The sequence below is a fragment of the Diadema setosum genome, chromosome 2, assembly GCF_964275005.1.
Source record: "Diadema setosum chromosome 2, eeDiaSeto1, whole genome shotgun sequence".
Taxonomy (NCBI): domain Eukaryota; kingdom Metazoa; phylum Echinodermata; class Echinoidea; order Diadematoida; family Diadematidae; genus Diadema; species Diadema setosum.
The window spans coordinates 39,761,697-39,782,502 of record NC_092686.1 but is presented as its reverse complement, the minus strand read 5'-3'; the positions used below and the strand labels follow the sequence as shown (position 1 = coordinate 39,782,502).

At 37.8% G+C, this 20,806-nt stretch overlaps 1 protein-coding gene and 1 long non-coding RNA gene across 2 annotated transcripts in view; both read right to left on the bottom strand.

The window, feature by feature from the left end:
- LOC140244727 (ras-related protein Rab-7a-like) overlaps positions 1 to 8,578 on the bottom strand; it is a 40,968-nt gene extending 32,390 nt beyond the window's left edge. Inside the window, exon 1 of the mRNA XM_072324343.1 lies at positions 8,341 to 8,578. The gene's annotated coding sequence lies outside the window, so the exon portion shown is untranslated. The remainder of the gene's footprint in view (positions 1 to 8,340) is intronic.
- Positions 8,579 to 14,732: 6,154 nt separating this feature from the next.
- LOC140244458 (uncharacterized) lies at positions 14,733 to 20,412 on the bottom strand. Its single transcript, XR_011902278.1, has 5 exons — positions 20,325 to 20,412; positions 17,749 to 17,933; positions 16,926 to 17,038; positions 15,625 to 15,752; positions 14,733 to 14,827 (listed from the first exon to the last, which is right to left on the bottom strand). It is a non-coding gene; the product is annotated as an uncharacterized lncRNA (long non-coding RNA).
- Positions 20,413 to 20,806: the final 394 nt, after the last annotated feature.

Sequence of the window (20,806 nt, the reverse complement as noted above, 5' to 3'; positions counted from 1 at the left end):
AAAAAAAAAAGATAATCCTGCTGGCATTGCATAAACAGGCGCGGTGGAGCACCCCAATTATCTCACAGAAATCCATCGGCAGCCGAGCCTCATTTGCATAAAGTAAACAACATGTACTCGCGTAGTTGAGAAAAAGTAAACAACTTCTCAAGCTAATAACAATTTAAGGAAACCTATTTTCGGATTAAAATTGAGTTAGTTTGAATTTGAAAACATGTCCGAATATGCACATATAACATATTAAAGGATTTGACAATGATAAAATGTGAAATTTTAGCGAAAACCTGGCGAGCAAAATTACCAAAAATATGCCTCGAAAATCATCCTAAAATTCACGAAGTGTGATTGCGGAACAAAAGCGCCATTCGAACAAAGTACACCAAAATTTATTTATCTGCTTGCGTTTTAAATGTCATACCGTAATATTCCCGGCCATGGTTGTGTCGGAAAAAAACAGAAGGTGATATCAAAAATGACACGAACGCAAAGCGTACAGGTCGGTCCCATGTATGTATAATCGCGTGACTGTAGCGTTGCATGTCACAGCACACACAACGCTTTGCTGCATGCAACGTGCGCGGCAGCTGCTCAGCAGTCACAGCTAGCGGGTTGCGTGTTAACCCGCTCTGAGCAGTCACCGCCGTGCGACACTCAGCAAAATTGACTGCGTCACATGCAAACCAACAATGAGCACGAAATCCTGAATCTCACGTACTGTACCACCACTGATCTCCCCCCTAGAGGGGAGATCAGTGTGTACCATGCATGCCCAATATTATGGGAAAAGAAATGACGTCATTTTCAATTGTTTCGCTGACTACAATTTTCTATTACAAACCCTGTAGAAACAAGTTGATTTCTCAAAAAGTACAAGTGGAACCAAGCGTAAACTTTCACCATAAATGGATTGAGGCCTGATAAACTTATGTTGCCAATTTCGGACACATTGGAGCCCGGCCATAGTCCAGTCGGAAAAAAACAGAGAGCATGTTCTGCGAGAGGTGATTTTCAAAACGCTTTAATATCTCAAGTTCTAGTGCAGCAAATTTCATAATTTTTTCATCAAAAGGAAGGTTTTTAAAAACTTAGATAGTGTGGGAAGTTTGAATTTACTAGCGGCACGCATAGCGGCACAAGGAGAAGGTAAAGATTTGACTTTTTCATGCACACAGTTTCGGGCAGCCGTGGATGCCCGTTGGAAATTCAAACAGAACGGGGCGATAATGAGATGCAAATTGGAGTGCTCCACCGCGCCTGTAAACATAAGGGAAATATTAAAATTTTGAAGTATTGCCCTTGACCTTTGACCCCATGAACATCAAATTCCCTAGATAACCACTGCCAGTCAGTACATGCACATACAGTGTATACTATGTTCCATGAAGATACCTTGAACAATTTCCAAGATACAGAGAAAAAAGTGAAATTTTAACATTTTTACTTGACCTTTTGACCTTTGACCTCATGTACCAAAACTTTCACCAGAGAATCTTAATTGGGTAATACATGTATCCACTAAGTTTCAAGAAAATATCTTCAGGCAATGCATAGATATGGAGGAAATAGTGAAATTTTATGTATTTGACCTTGACCTTTTAACCTTTGACCTTGAGCATGTGCACCCAAAAGTTGATAGGCACAACTTCACCACCTAATACACATACAGTTGAACCTCTCTTATCCGGCCTCCCTTTATCCGGATCTCTCTATTATACGGACACAATCTCGCCATGATTTTTTTTTTTTATAATTACCGCAGGAAAGGGGGATTCCCAACTCAATCTAACAATGGCGACCTACAGTCGACTTTGCCGAGTACGGTTTATTTTCAAGATCTACTTGATACATTTCTTAATAATTATTTAGGTAAATCATTCCAAGAATTTATAAAAGAAAATGATTTCATTCTTGCAAACACGAACCTCTATTTTGGGGTCTCTTACTGAGTGTAACAATGAAAAGGTTGCAGCATACACATTACTACATGTGGTACTACAATGGGCTACATCAGTACATGTGTATGTATATGTACATGTATTTAGAAGCATTGAGTCTCCCGTATCCGGCCAAATCCCTTATCCGGATGAGCCCCGGTCCCGACTTGTCCGGATACGAGAGGTTCAACTGTACATACCAAGTTTCATTAGGATACCTCAAAAGGTTTTTCAGTTACGCTTGCCACAAAATTCATTACGGACGGACGGACGGACGGACAACCCGAAAACATAATGCCTCCAGCACCACTTCGTGGCGGAGGCATAAAAAGAGGTTCAGATTTGTTGTAATTGTTTTTTTTTTTTGTCCCATTTTTCATGGACCTGGAAAACATGAACCAAATCTTGAATTCCATGATCAACTATTAAAGCATTTGAAACATGGAAGTGGTTGAATAAATTACCGAGTTAAATAGTAATGCTGCTGAAGTGCAACTGCAGTATGACCATGGATGATGGACAATGGACCTACCAAACATGGACATACAAACAGTACATCACTTGTTTATTAATTCAAACACCTGTTTCTGTAAAAAAAAAAGTCACAATATTAACATTTTAAAGATGCTTTCCTGCTTTGATCTCATCGTGCATCATCGACAGCCAGCCTGGAGTAAGAACAAGACAGTGCTTTGAGATATCTATGTGCAGAAGACAAATGCATACTCTATGCAGCTGTAGTATACATTGGGAAATCATCACTCAGTTAATTTCATTTGCAAAATGCATATACGTGTATGAGAGAAAGCAAATTTAGCTTTTTCCCATTTTTTCGCACATTGTGTCTGAGTATAACACGGACAGTAATTGTAGATGACACATACAGCGACATTGTGTGTCTTTAATACCATTACGCAAACTTACATGCCCGTCCACAAGCGTCCACTTCAGTCATTACTAATTTTGTGACAGGAAATTTGTTATGACTTGAGGTTTGCTGCTCCCCATTGTAAGTCTGAAAAGGTACCTCGGCAAAATAAAACTGAAATGAGGGAAACGGTTCTTTGGTCAGTGACAATAAACGAGAACACAATCTTCATTGTCCAAACATCTGAATGTACTTATCAAGATGCACATACACACGTAATCAGGTGGCGGTGATGCAGGTCAGATCAAAGAAAAAACCCTCCGTTAATAGTCCATGTGTGTAGTACACTGAAGGCAGCTCCATGGTGTAACTTATTCCCAGTTCAGAGTTACGTACTGTATACAATATACAGCCTGTATATCAAAGGGGCTTGGGAATCTTTTCTGGAATGTTTGGGGAGGGGGAAATCACTTACCCCTGAACATCCCCTCATCAACAGCCGAAAGTCCCCCCTCCCCCCAAACACACACACAAACACACACACACACACAAGAAAATGTTCCGAAGCCCCATACCTGTCTCTGAAGTGAGAATACCTAGTTGTAGTAAGCCTACATGTACTTGTACGTCACGCACCTCAAAAGCATTTTCTAAACTGGTTATCAATTCAATCATCTCCATGTTTCAAATATCATACTTTCATAATCATGGAATTCAAGATTTGATAAATATTTTCATTTCCATGAAAAATCTGACAATTTACAACAAATCTGAAAATTTTTTCTATTACTATACTTTCTCAGATGCATAAATACAGTGTTATTTGTACTTTCGCGGCATAAAGCTTTCGCGAATTGGAGCCAATGACCGTTTTTGCCGCATTGCGGCACAAAAACTTCCGCTAACTGCCACAGGCATTCAGTGCATTGTGTAGAACCGCGCACAATGGCTTTCACGAATCCTGGCTCCTTGCAAAATTTGTGAAAGGTTCATGCCTGCTAAAATTTCTGGACAATGAAATTCCGCATTGATACAATGTACCATAAGAATAAAAAAATAAAAACAAATTCCAGAGGGCTCCTATTCTTATATCAATGAGTAGGTCCTGAGGGATATCCTCTCCAAATTTGGTGTTTTTATCAGTGGACTGTTTTATCCTGTAATGGCTATCTCCGAGTTAAGCATTGAAAGGGACCTAATTAGAACTTTACACTGTAAGGGTATATTCCCAAATCATCATCCTCGCTTCCATCTTCAGATTCATGCCAGGATATACTGTACCATAGTAATCAATTTCAGCATTCCTGCCAGTAGCATATTGTACTGTAGTTTTGATGAAAAATCAGGCACATTTTATGGGGGCTCTGGAATGACTGCCAATGTAAAGGTTCAGAAACCCATCATCATCGCTATTGAAATCAGAGCCATTCATACAGTTTGTAATGCTGTAAAAAATCATTTCCCTTTACCTTTAATTTTACCCAAGATTCCAAAAGAATACTATTGTCACAGCAGTCAGGCTTTTTGCTCTTGTGGTCTACTGTAGACTCATCCTTTCTATTCCTTTTGTTTCTTTTGGTGTTATTTTCTGTTTGTCTGGCTCTCTTCTGTGCTCTCAGCATTTTCTTCAACATGTATGTGGAGCTGAAATGTTGATTTGCCCATTCCTGGTCCACTCTGGTCTTGTAAATGATTACAGAGGGGGCACTGAACCCTTCTTCAAAGATGCACAATTATTGCGCACAGTTGTGATTGATTGGTGTTACAATTAGTACTACTACCCCCTGTATGATTGATTTTGTTGTTGCTGTTGTTGTTGTTGTTGTAACAAAACATGTGAAAAGCCTAAAAGTATCGCCAAGTATAAATATTTGAAACCGTTTGTTTGTTTAATTTCCATCTGAGAAGATTGCTGGCTAGCGCATATTCAGCTGCGATACTGGTCTTCCCGAGGGTCCAGTAGGATGTAAGACAGGACCACTTTATCAGTTAAACACCCTGCAAGTCTGATGGTCCAGGACCGGCTAAAAATTACTGTCAAACCAGTAACTTTGTCAGGAACATCAAAAAACGAATGAGCTGGGTATCTAGGTCCGAGAGACAGGTTGGACCAGTAGAAAAAAAAATGGATTAGTGTGCAGCCCTACTTAGAGAAATCATCCCTGTTTGTGATAGGGTGCCTATTTGTGGCAGGTGAACACATATCATTCACCGATAAAACAGCTGAAGAGTATCCAGTATGCATTGCCCCGCTACATTGTAAGAATATACACAATTTGTACATAAAATGGGAGTTACATTACATACTAATTACTCTCAAGCGTTATGGGAAGTGAGAGTGAATACTCTCACCTTTTCATCAACGAATGAATTGGCCCCTGCTGCAAATAAGCACCATGTCGCAAACAGGAATGATACTTGACTCTCTGACTCTAGTCTTCCACCATGTTCATGGCCCCATGTTAGATAAAGGCAGCGTATACAACCACAAGCAAATGTCTTTACACCATCCAACCGCACATGCATGGTTGTACAAATTGTAGGAATGGCATTTATAGAGAGTAGACTAGTTGTAATATTCACACACACTAGTCATGAAGAAGCTGCATATCGCCATACCGTACAGGGATCATCCAGTAACACATAATGTAAGAATGCATTACACATCACCATCTCATAAAACTAAACCGATGAAAATACCCTAAATTTACCTTCTAAGTTCTACACAACTTTATTATCCTACAACTTAATTTTTATTCTGTATTTTATTTTATTTCATTAATTTTTTTTATAGACCTTCAACTGACTGGTACATTGTAGATTGTATTTTGGATTGATCAGGATAAATTGCAACACTATGATGGGGTCTTGTATATCAGGACTTTGGCTGATAACCTTCGTGTCTGCAGTGCGGCGGGCGGGCCACCCTGGCGGCTGCGCTGGGGCTGGCCTGCACACAATGTACGTATGTCGCAACTACATGTATCCCAAAATGTGCATACTCCACATACATTGTACTACTGTGTACGTGTAGGCCTACTACTCGTAGTTGTATGTACAGCATACTGTACCGTGCAGAGTACATGAGGTAGCACTGTCATCATCAATCAAGCCACTATGATCCGATGATGCACCCCTGACAGTTGAGCCAGTGCAACTGGCTGGCTGGCTGGCTGCTGGCTGTCGATGGTGGGATCAAAACAAACCCCGAGGCCGGCCTTTGGTTGGGAAGTTAGATCTTTGAGAAAACTTGCAGTTACAGTGCACTCCCTTGAAAACGAACACTGTCATAATGAAATTCCAGTTTATAATACGATGTAAAAATTCAGGCCTCAACATTATCCGCTCTCTGTTTTTTTATTGTTTATTTGTTCGATTATAGCAAAAATTTGATATTACAACACAAGAAAACTGCCGGTCCCCGAGGACTTCATTAGGAGTCCACTGTAGTTTAACAAAAAAACAGATTAAACATGTGACAAGAACGAAAAAAAAAAAGGAGGAAAAAAGACAAGAATATTAATCTGAAACAATCTATTATTAAAAAGAAAATAAAGTTGTCCAGAATGTAACAGAAAAAAAGAAGTGTTGTTTTCATCACATTACACTGTACAATGCATTGCACCCGCGTACAATGTGTCTAGCCACTCGGGCCATGCCCATGGTTAACCCGTTGACGACGGTTTGATTTTGCTACAGCATGCATTTGCCTTCCCATAAACACCTGCCCGAGTATACTCAACGGGTTAAAACCCCATGCGTGTGGCTGGATGGTAAAGACACACACGTGTGGTTGTTTTTCCTAAACTGCCTTGCCCAACAATGGCCAAGACCGAAAGATTGTGTCTGAAAACTAATATGGTAGGGGTTCAACCCACCGACCGGGTCCATAACGACCGACCGCGCATTATAATGGCATTGCGCGTACAGAAAGAAAATGTACGCATGGGACTACGCGCAACGGTATTCGATTCTTCACTGGGCTACGCTACCGAGTAAAATGTGGCGAAAACAACTAAGTATTCCCTCTAAATTACCGAAATTTAGCAAAATCGAATAAGGTTTATCGTGTAACTACATATAACTAGGCCTACCTTTGCTGACTCGTCGTTAGATGTAGAGTATCCTTCCGTAATAAATTTGACGATTTTGACCGCAAAATTGTCACCGCCGCTTGTACGATCGTGCACACACGTTACACATACACATGACATAAACATTTTGTCGCCCGCTACGACCGTACGAGTTGATGCAGAAACGAGAAATGAATATGGAATGTGAAAAAACAAACCGACTCATCTAATTTATTTCAATTACGATGACTAAGTTTCCTAATGAAAATCAAGTCAAATACATCAAACAGTCCTTCAAAAGTAATATCGAAGGATTCAAAATATATTCAAATATTATTGGGGAAAAAATTACGACTAGAAAAAACTGCAGCTTGTCGAAAAAACGCGTTTAAGTACGCTTTATACGTATTGTCAATAGAGGGCGGGGTGGTCGGTCGATATGAGCCGGGCAACTGAGTGCGGAAAAAATGACACCCCACGCGTTCGAAGCCGCCATCTAGAGCGCGTACCTCAGATCGCATTTTCAGTGCGCGCTTGTGAATCCGGAGTATTTTCTCCACACGTGAGTAAAATTTCAGGCAAATTGTGAGATTTTTCACGTTTCTATTGATAGAAAAACGTTAGGTGTCCGATATTATGAACACCCAACCATACATGTCTAGAAATAGAATACTCTTTCGTACCACATTTCACACATTTCAAGGTTTAACGAATGGCAAGGTTCTACTGTCTGTACCACCCCACACACCACTGTCTGTTAAGGCGTTACTATCATGTCTGGACTCTATAATGTATTATCAAACCCTAAAATGCCTAGGTCTAGTCTAATTAATGTTACACAATTAACCATCTGTGCATGTGCCATACAAAGATAGATGGTGACTGTAACTGTGAATCCTTACCATTGCACATGCCTTCAATTGTAACAATACATATAGATAGAGCAGTACACTGTATCTATCTAGATAAACTTCTAGTACTAGACCCTTAAGCAAGAAGAGAACAGTTGTGAGCATGGATTGAGAATGGCCATCGGGTTTTCGTGGGTTGAATTTTGAGAATCTATCTTTGATCTTCTAATGTAAAACATCTTGTTTCTTGTTTCATAACATTGATTAATATCATAATGGTTATAATGGTCATTCTCCTCCTATTGGAGGTTGCGATGGGTTCATGCTCTGATTTATGGTCTGATTTAAATATTTAAAATCAAGGAAAGCATGAGATCTGTATCTGCCTACTTTACACAGTCTCAGCCAGGCCAAGCCATCAATTCTATTGTACCGAATCACTGGCCCTGACATGATACATGCAATCGTATTACGATTTGTATAAGTTACGTCTAACATTACCTCTCCGCCTATCTGCGTGAGGTGTTGCGATGCTTCAGAAATTTCGTATTCGCCAATGTATTGCAACATTCTCGGGCATTCATACTCAATATTTCATCTAATATAATACATACCACTGATAAAAATGGGTAGCAGTTACACGGGATACGGATCGCTGTTGAGCTTCTCAGAACCACCTTTTTGTGCCAGACTCACACAATTTAGATTGCAATCACATCAACATGTCCGCAATGGAGGGTCATGAGACCTATGACGTCACTATGCGAAGGGATCCGCCAGCAAGTGCTCTGTTACTGCAGCGTACTAGTACTGCATGCAGCATAACGTCGGCGAACACAAGCTTGGTCTTTGATCACAGTATCACAGTACTTTGTGAGAAAATTGTCATCGAGAAGAACAAAAAACTGATGAGTGTGTCGTAGTTCTTCAAATGATACAAAGACAAAATGGTCTTTCCTTTGCTGTATTTTTCGAGTAGTTTTAAAGTGTGTGCTCAGCACTGCGTTGGAAACTATAATGAATGTACTGCATACGCGATGATCATTGCAGTATGACTAAATTGCATTTTGTAAAATCAGGGAGGTGGAATAGTATACAAATAGTGAATGGTCACGAGTGCAATGGTACGAGATTTCGCACGAGGTTAAAGATAGAGGCGCTCTATTCAACGAGGCGAAGCCGAGTTGAATAGTGCGCCTCATCTTTCACCGAGTGCGAAATCTCGTTCCATTGCACGAGTAAAGACCATACACTATTTGATTTATACAACGTCCAAGTAGATCTTTTTGGTCTAAGTAGGCCTAGAAGTCTATATATGTATGAAAAATATAGCCATACTTGCATGTGGATCCACTGCGATTCTCTTTCTGGCTTGTGCAATCAGTGTATAGATACAGGTCACAGCTATACTAGCGCTCATACACGTACACTAGCACTACGTAGGCCTACGTACGCGCATGCATGTACCGGGGTCCGTTTCATGAAAGTCTTAAGAGAGACTTTCTCTCTCCTAAGTCACACTTAGGAGAGACTTTGCTAAAAACCGTTTCATGAAAAAGCTATCGCATAAAGCTATCACATAAACTCAGACTTAGGAGAGACTTTTTCTACAAACCATTTCATGAACGAAGCTAGCACATAAAGTCTCTCCTAACTTGGCAAAGCTATCACATAAATCTAGGAGTGGTCAGGAGCACTCCTAAGTTTATGTGATAGCTTTTTGAGAGTCATTGTATCAAACTTTTTTCTCATTTTTGGAGTAATTGACCCCAAATTTGGAATGTGTGACCACTGTCAAAGGTAGATGTGCAAGACATCTTTTTCGTTAATATCGCGTAATGCTTTGCCATGGCAACGACATATTTTCATAAAAATCATACAAATTATTGTGGATTACACTACTACACTCAGTTTTAAAGCAATGCAGTTGAAATTCAGCATAGAATCAGATCAATGTACTGTACGAGCTGAAATTTTCGCGGTGGTTTTATTTTCGCGAATTTCGCGAATCGCCTTTGAACCGCGAAAATAACAACACGCGAATATAACAACGTGCGAATAGGATAAGTACAGTTAGACCTCGCAACCGCGAAATTAAACAACACGTGAAAATGTCCTCCTAGTAGCAATTCGCGAAAATATCTGTACGCGAAAATTTCAGCTCGTACAGTAATGTGTAGTTGTGCAAGACGCTTTTTTCCCTGTGTGGATGTGAAGAAATCTGTTGCCATGGCAACAACAGTTTTTTCTATACAAATCATACAAAGAAATATGTGGATTGATCTAACTTCGTATAGTTTTTTAGCATTTGACCTAAATTTTGGCACATGTGACCACTACAGTATGTAGATGTGCAAAACTAATCTTTTGTTGATGTTGAACAATGCGTTGCCATGGTAACAGCATTTTTTTTTCACTTAAAAGCATCTAAAATATTGTGAATTCAGATAAATTTGTCAGTCTTTGAGCAATGGCTTGAAATTTGGCACATGTGACCGGTATAGTACGTAGATGTGCAAACTTCATTTTTCGTCATTGTTGAACAATGCGTTGCCATGGTAACAACAGACTTTGAATAAAAAGCATACAAAACTATTGTGGATTTAGCCATCTCCCTCAGCTTTTGAGCATTTGGCTTGAAATTTGGCACATGTGACCACTATGATATGCAGTTGTGCAAACTTCAATCTTTCATATATAGATATGGAACATTGTGTTGCCATGGTAACAGCATTTTCAATGAATATAATACAAAAAATTTGTGGATTCAGTTTACTCCTTCAGTATTTGAGCATTTTACTTGAAATTTGGCACATGAGACTGCTAAAGTACATTGACTGATGTGCGAATTTCTTCTTTGATCGTTGTCAATGTGTTGCCATGGTAACAGAGTATTTTGAATGAAAATCATATAAAAATACTGTGGATTCAGCTAACTTCCTCAGCTTTTGAGCATTTGACTTGATATTTGACACATGTGACAGTCATAATATGTACTTGTGCAAACCTTTCTTTCAAATTTTCTTCCATTAATATTGGACAGTGTGTTGCCATGGTAACATCATTTTTTAATGAAAATCATAGGACTTACCAGTTTATTCATCCAACTCCCTCAGTTTTTGAGCACTTGATTTGCGATACGTAATTATGACACATAATTTAATGACGAACAGATTTTTTTAATAAACAAAACATGACTTTATTCTATGTTGAACAATGCGTTCCCATGGTAACAACTTTTTATAAAAAATAAAACCGTATAAAGTTAGTGCTGGTTGAACGAACTCCCTCAGTTGGAGGTGGGGGTAAAAATCACAATGAGTGATAGTTCAAGTTTCTGCAGGTATTCATGGTTTCATACTTGGATTTGATTTTACTCATCAATTGCCACAATTGAAACACATTTCATTTAAAGATGCATAATGATAAGCGCCGATAATGATTCAATTATTTAATTCATTCACCACTATCAATTTCATACTCATTAACCCTATTAAGCCCAAGCTATTTTGACCCTTCCCAGGCCCAAGGGGGGGGGGGGGGGGGGGGGGCACATTGTGCCCCCCTATATAACTTTGTTATTGTTTGATGTCTCATCGTCATATCTAGCACATGGGTAGAGCAACTCATACTCTACATGACCGCATACTTGAGTTGTTTCAAGGTCACCCATAGAGGGCGCTATTTATCAAAATATAAAGAAATACATAGGAAATATGCTAAAAACATGATTTTTTTGTATAATTTCTTTATCCCCAGTATATATGTCTTATCATAGACCAATATTTTTCATATTTGCCACAAATGATGTGCAAGTCAAAGCTGATTATTTGTTATGGTTGAAATTTCTCAAGGTCACCACATGGGGGCGCTATTCATAACAAAATAAAGAAATACATTATGAGACCTATGATGTATTGTTTGGGATAGGTACATGCATAGTAATCATATTTCATATTCCCATAATATTGGAATTTTAAGTTTGCAGATTGATAATGTGATAAACAAATGATATTAGAGGTATAACTTGGGTGAAGGAATCAAAATGACACAAAATAGAACGTCAATCTTTGGAAAATACTGTTATTTTCAAGCATCTCTATTATATCTATTGTTTTATGCTGTTGGCACAGAAAAACAAAGGAAATAATAGGAAAAACATTTCAAGGCCATAATTACTTCACATTATGCTTCTTCAGCAAATTTCAGCCAAGAAACGCCCATTTCATACATTATAATATTGTAAATTTGAATTGGAATAGAAAAATACGCAAAAATCTGACTGAGATGGTTGTCAGTTTATGGTTGCCATGGCAACCAGCAATATCAAATATAGCTAAATTATATATCAAAACGTTCGGAATAAGATTTTAGGAAAAGTCACCAAATTTGGTTAAAATTGGATAAAGGGCGAAGGAGTGGCGAATGAAAATCTGGTAGGGGGGGGGGGCACAATGTGCCCCCCCCCCCTTGGGCTTTATAGGGTTAATATTAGTTCTACACAATTTAACTACATGTCATGTGACAGATTATGTAACTGCAGAAACTATTGAAACAGTTGTTGCTGTCAAATTTTCATATTCTGGTTGCCTGATTCATTGGAAAATCTGATCTTGAAAACATGTATTTCATTATTCAATATCGTCATAATCACAGCACAATTATCATAACCACAATGATGATACTGGTAAGAGTCTTTGTGAAATTATTATCACTCACAGTATTTTCTGGTATTACACTCTACTTCATTTCTACATAATAAGTTATTCTTAATTATATCTTTCTGATCAAATTATAATTGCCCGCATAGATATAATTTTCTAACTTGGTTACATAAAGTTTGCCGTCACACGCCTGGAAACAATAACAAAAATAATGCACTGCAACGTTCACTGATGTATTTATGTTTGGATCACTTATACCTCAACACATCTTTCATAATCATTTGAAATATTTTCATGGTTTATTAATCAAATTGTGAAAGCAGCTGAACTTCAAGCAATTCTATCATTGCAAATATTTGGTAAGCATACAATGATATGTGTTGCAATCCACTGTTTTTGCACTCTGAGGTTCCCTACATCAGAATACTAATTATGATAATAGTACTAATAATAATGACCTTGTCTGCTACACAATAGCTTTTATTCATCAAAGCAATCAGAAATCAGACTGTTATGTGCTGACAGAGATTTGCATTTGTCCATTTTAAAATGGTTTCTTCCACTTTACTATAAATCTTCTTTTCGGTTTTTTTTTTTTTTTTAAAATTTATTTATTTATTTTTTTAGTGTGCTCCGATTCACCCGTTTGCTTTTCACCGACTTTTTTGCATGCTTAACTGTTCTGTTTTGTTTTGCAATGCATTTGTTTCTCTTTTCTTCTAAGGGGGATTTGTCTCATTTCTGGTTTTGGTTAATGCCTGGCAAAGCACTTATGCCATCACCAATGGACTCATCTATGACAAAACTCTGAGTGAAGTTCAGCAGTCAAACTGCAATAGTCTGATTGTAGCTTCATATCTAACACTGCAATTGTGACTCTGCATCACAAAACCCCCCAAAAGTCACAAAAAGTCACCAAACATGGATTTCTGGTTAAAGGGATGGTGTAGTTTTGGTTGAGACCTGGTTTCAGATTTTTTTTTGTGTGTGTGATATAATGAGAAACCTCTTCTGAAATATGAAAGGGCACATAATTCCAAGAAGAATTCAATGTTTACTTGATGAAATTGGTTTTGAAATGGCTGAAATATGCAAAATAAAGCGATTCCTAATAAAAGGTGGAACCAACCTTTCATTAGAATCGCTTTTACTTTGTTTTACTTTGTTTTCGGATGTCTCAGCCATTTAAAAATCGATTTTCATCAAATGAACTTTGAATTCCTCTGAGAATGGTATGCTCTGTAGCACTTCATTAGTGGTTTCTTAGTATCTTCCAAAAAGTTAAAAGCTCAATCCTCTTTCTGAAAGAGCAGACTCTAAGATTTAAAATGATGTACAACTCAATTCAGATGGACTCTCCTAACCTATTTGTATATTAGAAAAGCACAACCTCTGCAAAATCATAATCCTTTCCATGTTAGTTCCGACTTCCAGTTGTTTTGCTGGTTGTGAAACATTGATGTGTATACTACGTAAAGGATTACAGCCGAAATAATTAATGAAATCATCGTGATGTTCATATTATTTCACACTGTATTTTACAAATGAATAATTTCATTCTTTCAGAATGGTCCGTTATAATGAGGAAGAGATAGTCGTAAAAAGGATCACGAATTCAACCATGTCGTGTACCTTTCAAGGACACATGTACAAAATGCGAAGAGATTTTGGGGAGAAAAATACAAAATGCATTTTCAACCCCTGCTGGTGCAAACATCATGGAATACAGCCTAAATAATTAATAATGTAATCATCGCGATCCCGCTGGGCGCACACAGCGTAAAATAAGTTTAATAATGCATGTTACTCTGCTTGCACCCATGTTCAGAAAAAAAGTAACACATGTTTTTAATACAATGTGATTTTGTTTATTAAAATTTTATACTGTGTTTCACAAATGATATTTTCATTCTTTCAGAATGGTTCAATACACGAGGAAGAGATACGTGTAGAAAGGATTACGAATTCAACCCTGCCGTGCACTTTTCGAGAAGGCATGCACAACACACGCGAAGAGATTTTTCAGAAGAAAAACAAAGAACGCGTTTTCAACCCCTTCTTTTTTTTTTTTATTCTTTTGGTATCAACTCACAAATGATTCCTTTTTATCCTTTCTCAATAATAATGATCCATTTACTTGTGTAATAACAACACAAAGACTGCTCATAAGTTTGATTGCTTGGTACATGTGACTCCATGCTTATGTTTTCTTTGTTTTTAGTGCGTACGGTTATAACGAGGAACCGGTTATAACGAGGCAATATTGGCGGTCCCACGGACCTCGTTATAACGGGGTTTCACTGTATATACATTGATTTTGAAAGATTAAATTCATATATATATATATATATATATATATATTTACAGCCGTAAAAACTATCATATGTTGCATTCAACCTGTCTGCATCACCCTCGGCAAGCTCCATGCCTTGAGAATCTATATGAAAGAAAAAAGAAATACAAATATGGAAAAACAAATATTGGTTACATACTGAAATTTTATGACACGCCATTCATCCCCTCTGCCTGACATTATACAGAGTGTTAAATATGTGGGCTTACAGTTGAATGAATACACACACGACTGGCACACATATCATTACACAGAACTACTTTTCAGCAATTTCTTATACAGTATATTAGAAACAGTTTAACAGCATCTACGAAAAAAAAAAAAAACGAAGAAAATCGTCTGGGATGTCATACACAAGAATTAGTGTAGCAGATTCTTCCTGATAACAAAAAAGGTGTGACACAGACTCAAAATGAGAATGTGATTGTGACTTTAAACACTCGTCTGACAGAACGTTATACATTCATGACTTTTTAAAAAGGATTGTAACTTATGTCAGGCAAGCTGGGGGTTCCAAAATAAACAGAAAGATGATTCAATGGGTTATGCAATAAATCAGCTGCATTGCTATGTCAGTGCGTTAATCAACTAATGTAAGCCGTACTGAATTCCCAATTGTGGCTGATATAGACATAAACATTAAATCAACTCCCAACTGGGGTGTATAAATGCACTAATTTCTTCATTTCTCGTATGGAACAGTTCACATATAGAGGTGACATTGTTTGTCCACCAAGTCTACAATAATTGCTAAAATAAGAAAGACCGAATTACCTGTAACTGATATGTCATCAACAGAGGTTGCCCTTTTTCAACTGTTATTCAAGATGTTTATCTTGTAAAATCTTTATACTTTCAAGTTTAATTTGAGAAAAGCATACCTGTGTTCTGTCGTAGATAAGATGCTGCTATACAGTTTGTAGTCCAATTGTAGTCTGACTCTGACCTGGGTGAAGTTCAGCTGCAGTTGTCTGTCCCAAGGCTTGGTGAGGTTCAGCTCTCTTCAGGCCTTTGGGTGTGCAAATTTAAGAACAGTTAAATACCATACAAACAGAAACATCGGATGCACAAATGGGATAGTTGGAAAATATTTGAGATGAGTGTACATCTTTATTAAAACAAGCAATAATAACAAAATGTTCATTAATGATTATCAATTTTGTAAGATATATTATGTGAACAACAAGTTGTAATTGCCAGTTTTCAAAGTTTGAATCACTATGTAATGAGCCCCTGTTAGCAAATTGTAAGAGTATGAGGTAATTTTAGTAATGAATGAGAGGGTAAATTAATAACAAGCATTCACTTTATTCAGTTGGCAGCAGAATTATTCACCCCCCTTGCATTATGGACACTATAGCAAAATAAATAACATTACAATTACTAAATCATATACAAGTGGTGAACAGATAGTTTATGACAAATGCCTACCTGATCAATAGTCTTTGATTTGCATATGGTTAGAAACTTTGATCATTCATGCATGAAGAGATAAGGTCCAGTGAGCACATTATGGTCATTTCAGACCTTTCTGTGATCACTGAAGCATGACGTGTTATGGTCTGATGATAACGATTAATTTCTTTTGTTTTTCTTGAATTTTAAATAGTATCTTGCCATTCTATGCACAACTCTTAGCATTTCATTGGGTTATATTCATTTTGACATGACTTAAACTTTGAATTATTAATATCACGGCTAAACCTCTGTACAAACTCTATGGTGGCAACTTTCACTAGAAATGAGTTCATTTAGATATTTTTGTACAACGAAAAATGCCAATTGAAATATTAAGAATCCTACATCAAATTCCATCATATTGTGTCACCTATCAAAACATTGAGTGAACAAACAATATTCAACGAAGCATTTCAGTGATCACTGAAAGGACTGAAAATGACCATAAATGTGCTCATTGGACCATATCTCTTTATACATGATTGATCAAAGTTTGTAACTATATATGCAAATCAAAGGCTACTGATCTGTTATTTACTTGTAGCAAACTATCTGATCACCACTTGTATGATTTAGAAATGATCTCAGTTATAATGTAATTCATTATGCCAGAGTGTCCAACATGCAAGAGAGGGGCTGAATAATTTTGCTGCCAACTGTAGATGATCAAGATAACATGATTTCTCAACTTGCTTCAATAGCTAAAAATAATCATTTAACACACCAAATGAAGATGGTGGAATATCCATGACACTGTCACTTGACTTTTCCATTTGCATCTTGCCCCCAGTCCTTAACTCTGAAGTGGATGAAGTTCACATGTTGTCTGGTCCTTGGCTGTTTGGAGTTTATTCAATATACAAGAACAGTTAATATCTTACAAACAAAACAATAGTGCAGGACATGGGACATTAGAAAGTATGTTAGAGATGGTTGCTTTGCCTTTGCTATAACAAGCTATAGCAATCAAATTGAAAAGCCCTACCATTGATTTTGAAAGAATGAATTCACTAGTATCTACTGATCCATAAGCTATAAATAGGACTTTTCACAGTTTAAAATGATTAGCTATGTCGAATATTCTTGTTTCAAACATTGTAAGAGCATAAGGTGGTTTTGATACTAGAAAAGGGAGAGGGTAAATAAACAATCATAGTAGGGCCTACATTATTAAGATAACGTGACTGCTAAAGTTTGTTTCAGGAGCTTGATACATGTAGACATGCAGGTAACCCCCCCCCCCCCCTTCCATGAATTATCTCTTTTCAATTGGATCAGTATGTAATATTCTACAGATAGTGAAATAAAAAATGCAAAAAACAGTTGTTTCTAGAAGGGTCACTATTCACTGGATAACAATGTTTGTTTTCAATTACCAAGATGGACATTACAGCAAACATTGTTTTCAATATTTCCTGTCTAACACTATTCAACTAAAAATCCAGAGACAATTTGATGTCCAAATGTAAATAATGTTGCAATTGTAGTATTTGAAAATATACAGATATGATGTCTGCTAAAATAGTATTATAAGCTAAAATACTTGCATTCTGTTGAAGGTGACCATGCTGGTAGATACATCGTAAGTCTCGACGAAGTTCAGTAGCAGTCTAGCTGTGGAGAAGATGGAAGTTCAGCAGTTTGGTTCTGTGTTCAGTGAAGTTCAGCAACTGACTCTGGGCTTTATTAGATGAAGAAGTCTGATTGTAGCAGTCTGACTGATGTTCCATATCTAACATTATAATTAAAAATGTGAATACAAAATAGAAAATGTGTTTTCAAACTGTTGTTTGATTATACAAGATTTTTAGAATCAAGATATCTAGAATCTGCATGAAATTTGAAATCAGTTCACATGTTTTTGCAGTTTAAATATATAAAGGATCTTATATTATTATTATTTTTTTTGGGGGGGATGATTAAAAGACATAATACTAGTATTTGAGTTGTCTCAATTCAACATGTGTAAGCCTATAGTTTAGGGTATTATGACTTCTTGAGGTTCTAGATCTTGTCGCTAGGCATCCATGTTGCAAGGTCTACATCTACCTAAGATCTGGTAGGACCAGCTGTACTGTGGCTTCACATTCGGGTTGATCACAGTTACAGCCTGAGATGCAGCCACAGTCTGACTCTGATCATCAACTGTTGTCATGTCATCATCATCAGTTAAATTGCTAAAAGAAGTTGTGTAAGGGGTATTAGCATCGGAGTATGGACCTATAGAATCTACTAACTGCCTAGATAGATAGCACTATTAAGAAGACCTATTAACTTCCTTACTGATGAGTGATAGGCCTACTTATGTTAATGATAATATGTTTAAGAATATCAAGGCAAAGGGTCTAGTCTGGTTATACTTTTGGTATACACTGGTTAAGTAGTATCTAGGTCAGTAGGTGCTACTCAGGATCACTATACCACTGGATTCTAGATCTATAGACATCTGGTAGTATAGCAGTAGAATTCTAGAGGTTCCATGCCAATGAATTTAGGTAAACATCATTCTCTATCTTATTGTGACACATGCATTGCGATTACAGTGCTGTATGCACTTAGAATTGTTGAAGATAGCTTTCAAGTCTGAACCAAGATCTGAACCATGGTTTCCAATTCATATTCTGTGTAGACCTGGATCTACGTACTACTACTAGGCCCTACTATTTACTACCGTACTTGATCTAGTTAGTCTAACCACTGTCGGACTCTCCAGATAGTACTACCGGCCCTAACCCCAGGGCACTCCCTGTTAGTTGTACCAGTACACAGTGCTTCGCGTTCGGGCTGGTCGCAGTTATAACCCCTAACCCCTAGTATTTTACAAGTTTTTGTTGTAGACCTATATTAGTAACGTTAGATAGTAACATTAGGACTTGTAAACGTAACAATGACACAGGTAACGTACAGCTGGTTCTCTGTAGTGTAAATGCTAACGCTATAAGTTCACGTTAGGGCCTAAACTAAAAAACATTAGGCTTGGGCTAGGCCCATAATTCTGTTTGACAAAATAACCGGAGATTTTCTAGACTGAAAAAAAAAACCCAGATCTTTCCTGTCCATTTGACACAAAACAGAAAATTTGTATCACTTCTGAATACTATCCACACAGCTAGTGACAGTGTAATTATTCAATGTTAGACACGTCTTCAAAAATATAATATTAATAATAAAATGCAGACGAATTCTTTACTTATGAAATTTCCGGTTTCTTCTTCGATCCCTTCACTATTCACGCCTTAAGTTACCTGCAATTCACCCATACATGAACAAATCGGTCATTGGCTCGCCAGGGAAGTAACGTTTACATCGTAGGTCGTTGGCTCGCCAACGATTTTGTGCGGGGTACTCTGCAGTTAACCGACATTACGGGAAGTACATCCGGTACATCGTAGGCCGTTGGCTCGCCAACTAGTAGGTCTAGGGTCATTCACATCGTAGGTCGTGGCTCGCCAACCATGTAGTTTATATTTTGTGCGGGGTATTCTGCAGTTTGCATTACTGAGTATTGCATGCACACATACGTTACGGGAAGTACATCGTAGGCCGTGGGCTCGCCAACTAGGTCTAGGTCATTCACATCGTAGATCGTTGGCTCGCCAACACACATACGAAGCATTGGTGGGGTATTCTGCAATTAAGCCCGGGCAATTGCTCTCATGAAATATCTGCACGCTAAAAATCAACCCACAAACATTTCACTATTACTTGTAGAAGTTGTAGTAGCCCTAGACCCTACCATGCTAACATTAACAAACTACCTAAGCTAACTCAGCTGGCCATTTGGTCATTCAAACAAACGGCGATGTGCCTACGTGGGACTATTGTGATAACGCTACTACCGTTAAGATTAGATCTACATCTTGACCGAAAGATCGGTCTGTATCTGTCCGTCGGGGAATGTTCCGCGGAGACTACGTCTGGCTTCACGGATCCCCTCCGGAGGACAGCGTCAATGGCAAAATATAAAAGAGTCCTCCGGACAGACGGATCTTTCTGTCTAATCTACATCTAGCTAGCCCTTGGAGAATTGTAGAAGATTCGAACAAAAATATATCCAAATAATATTACATTATGAATCCACATGCATTACTTTTTAATTGCAGACAGCTTTAAATATACTCACTAATAGAAATATGTACTGGTAGCGGTGTAGAATGCAACTTAGCCTTCAGGATCTTGCCTCCGTCGTAGATCTGTTACCTCTGCGCTGTATACACTGTGTGTATACGTGCTATGTCTAGGTAGCGAGTGCTCACCGCATGTAACACAATAGGGAGAATACGTTAATGATATGCTAATGATATGTTAATTAGTATTACCCTCGAACATGACGATTGAAAAAATTAAAGTCTCTCATAGCTTAGGAGAGACATCGTGAAATGGTTTTTACTTCTCTGTGAAAGTCTCTCCTAGCTTAAGAGCGGCTTGGCCATTTTAAGATTTATGTGATAGCTTTTATGTGATAGCTTCATGAAACGGACCCGCACACGTACCTGCCCTAGCTGCATGCGATCCTCAATATGCAACACACAGTACACGCAGTACCGTACAATTTCTCGAACCGTGGAATAGAACGAAAAAATCGAACCAAGTTGCACGCAAAAA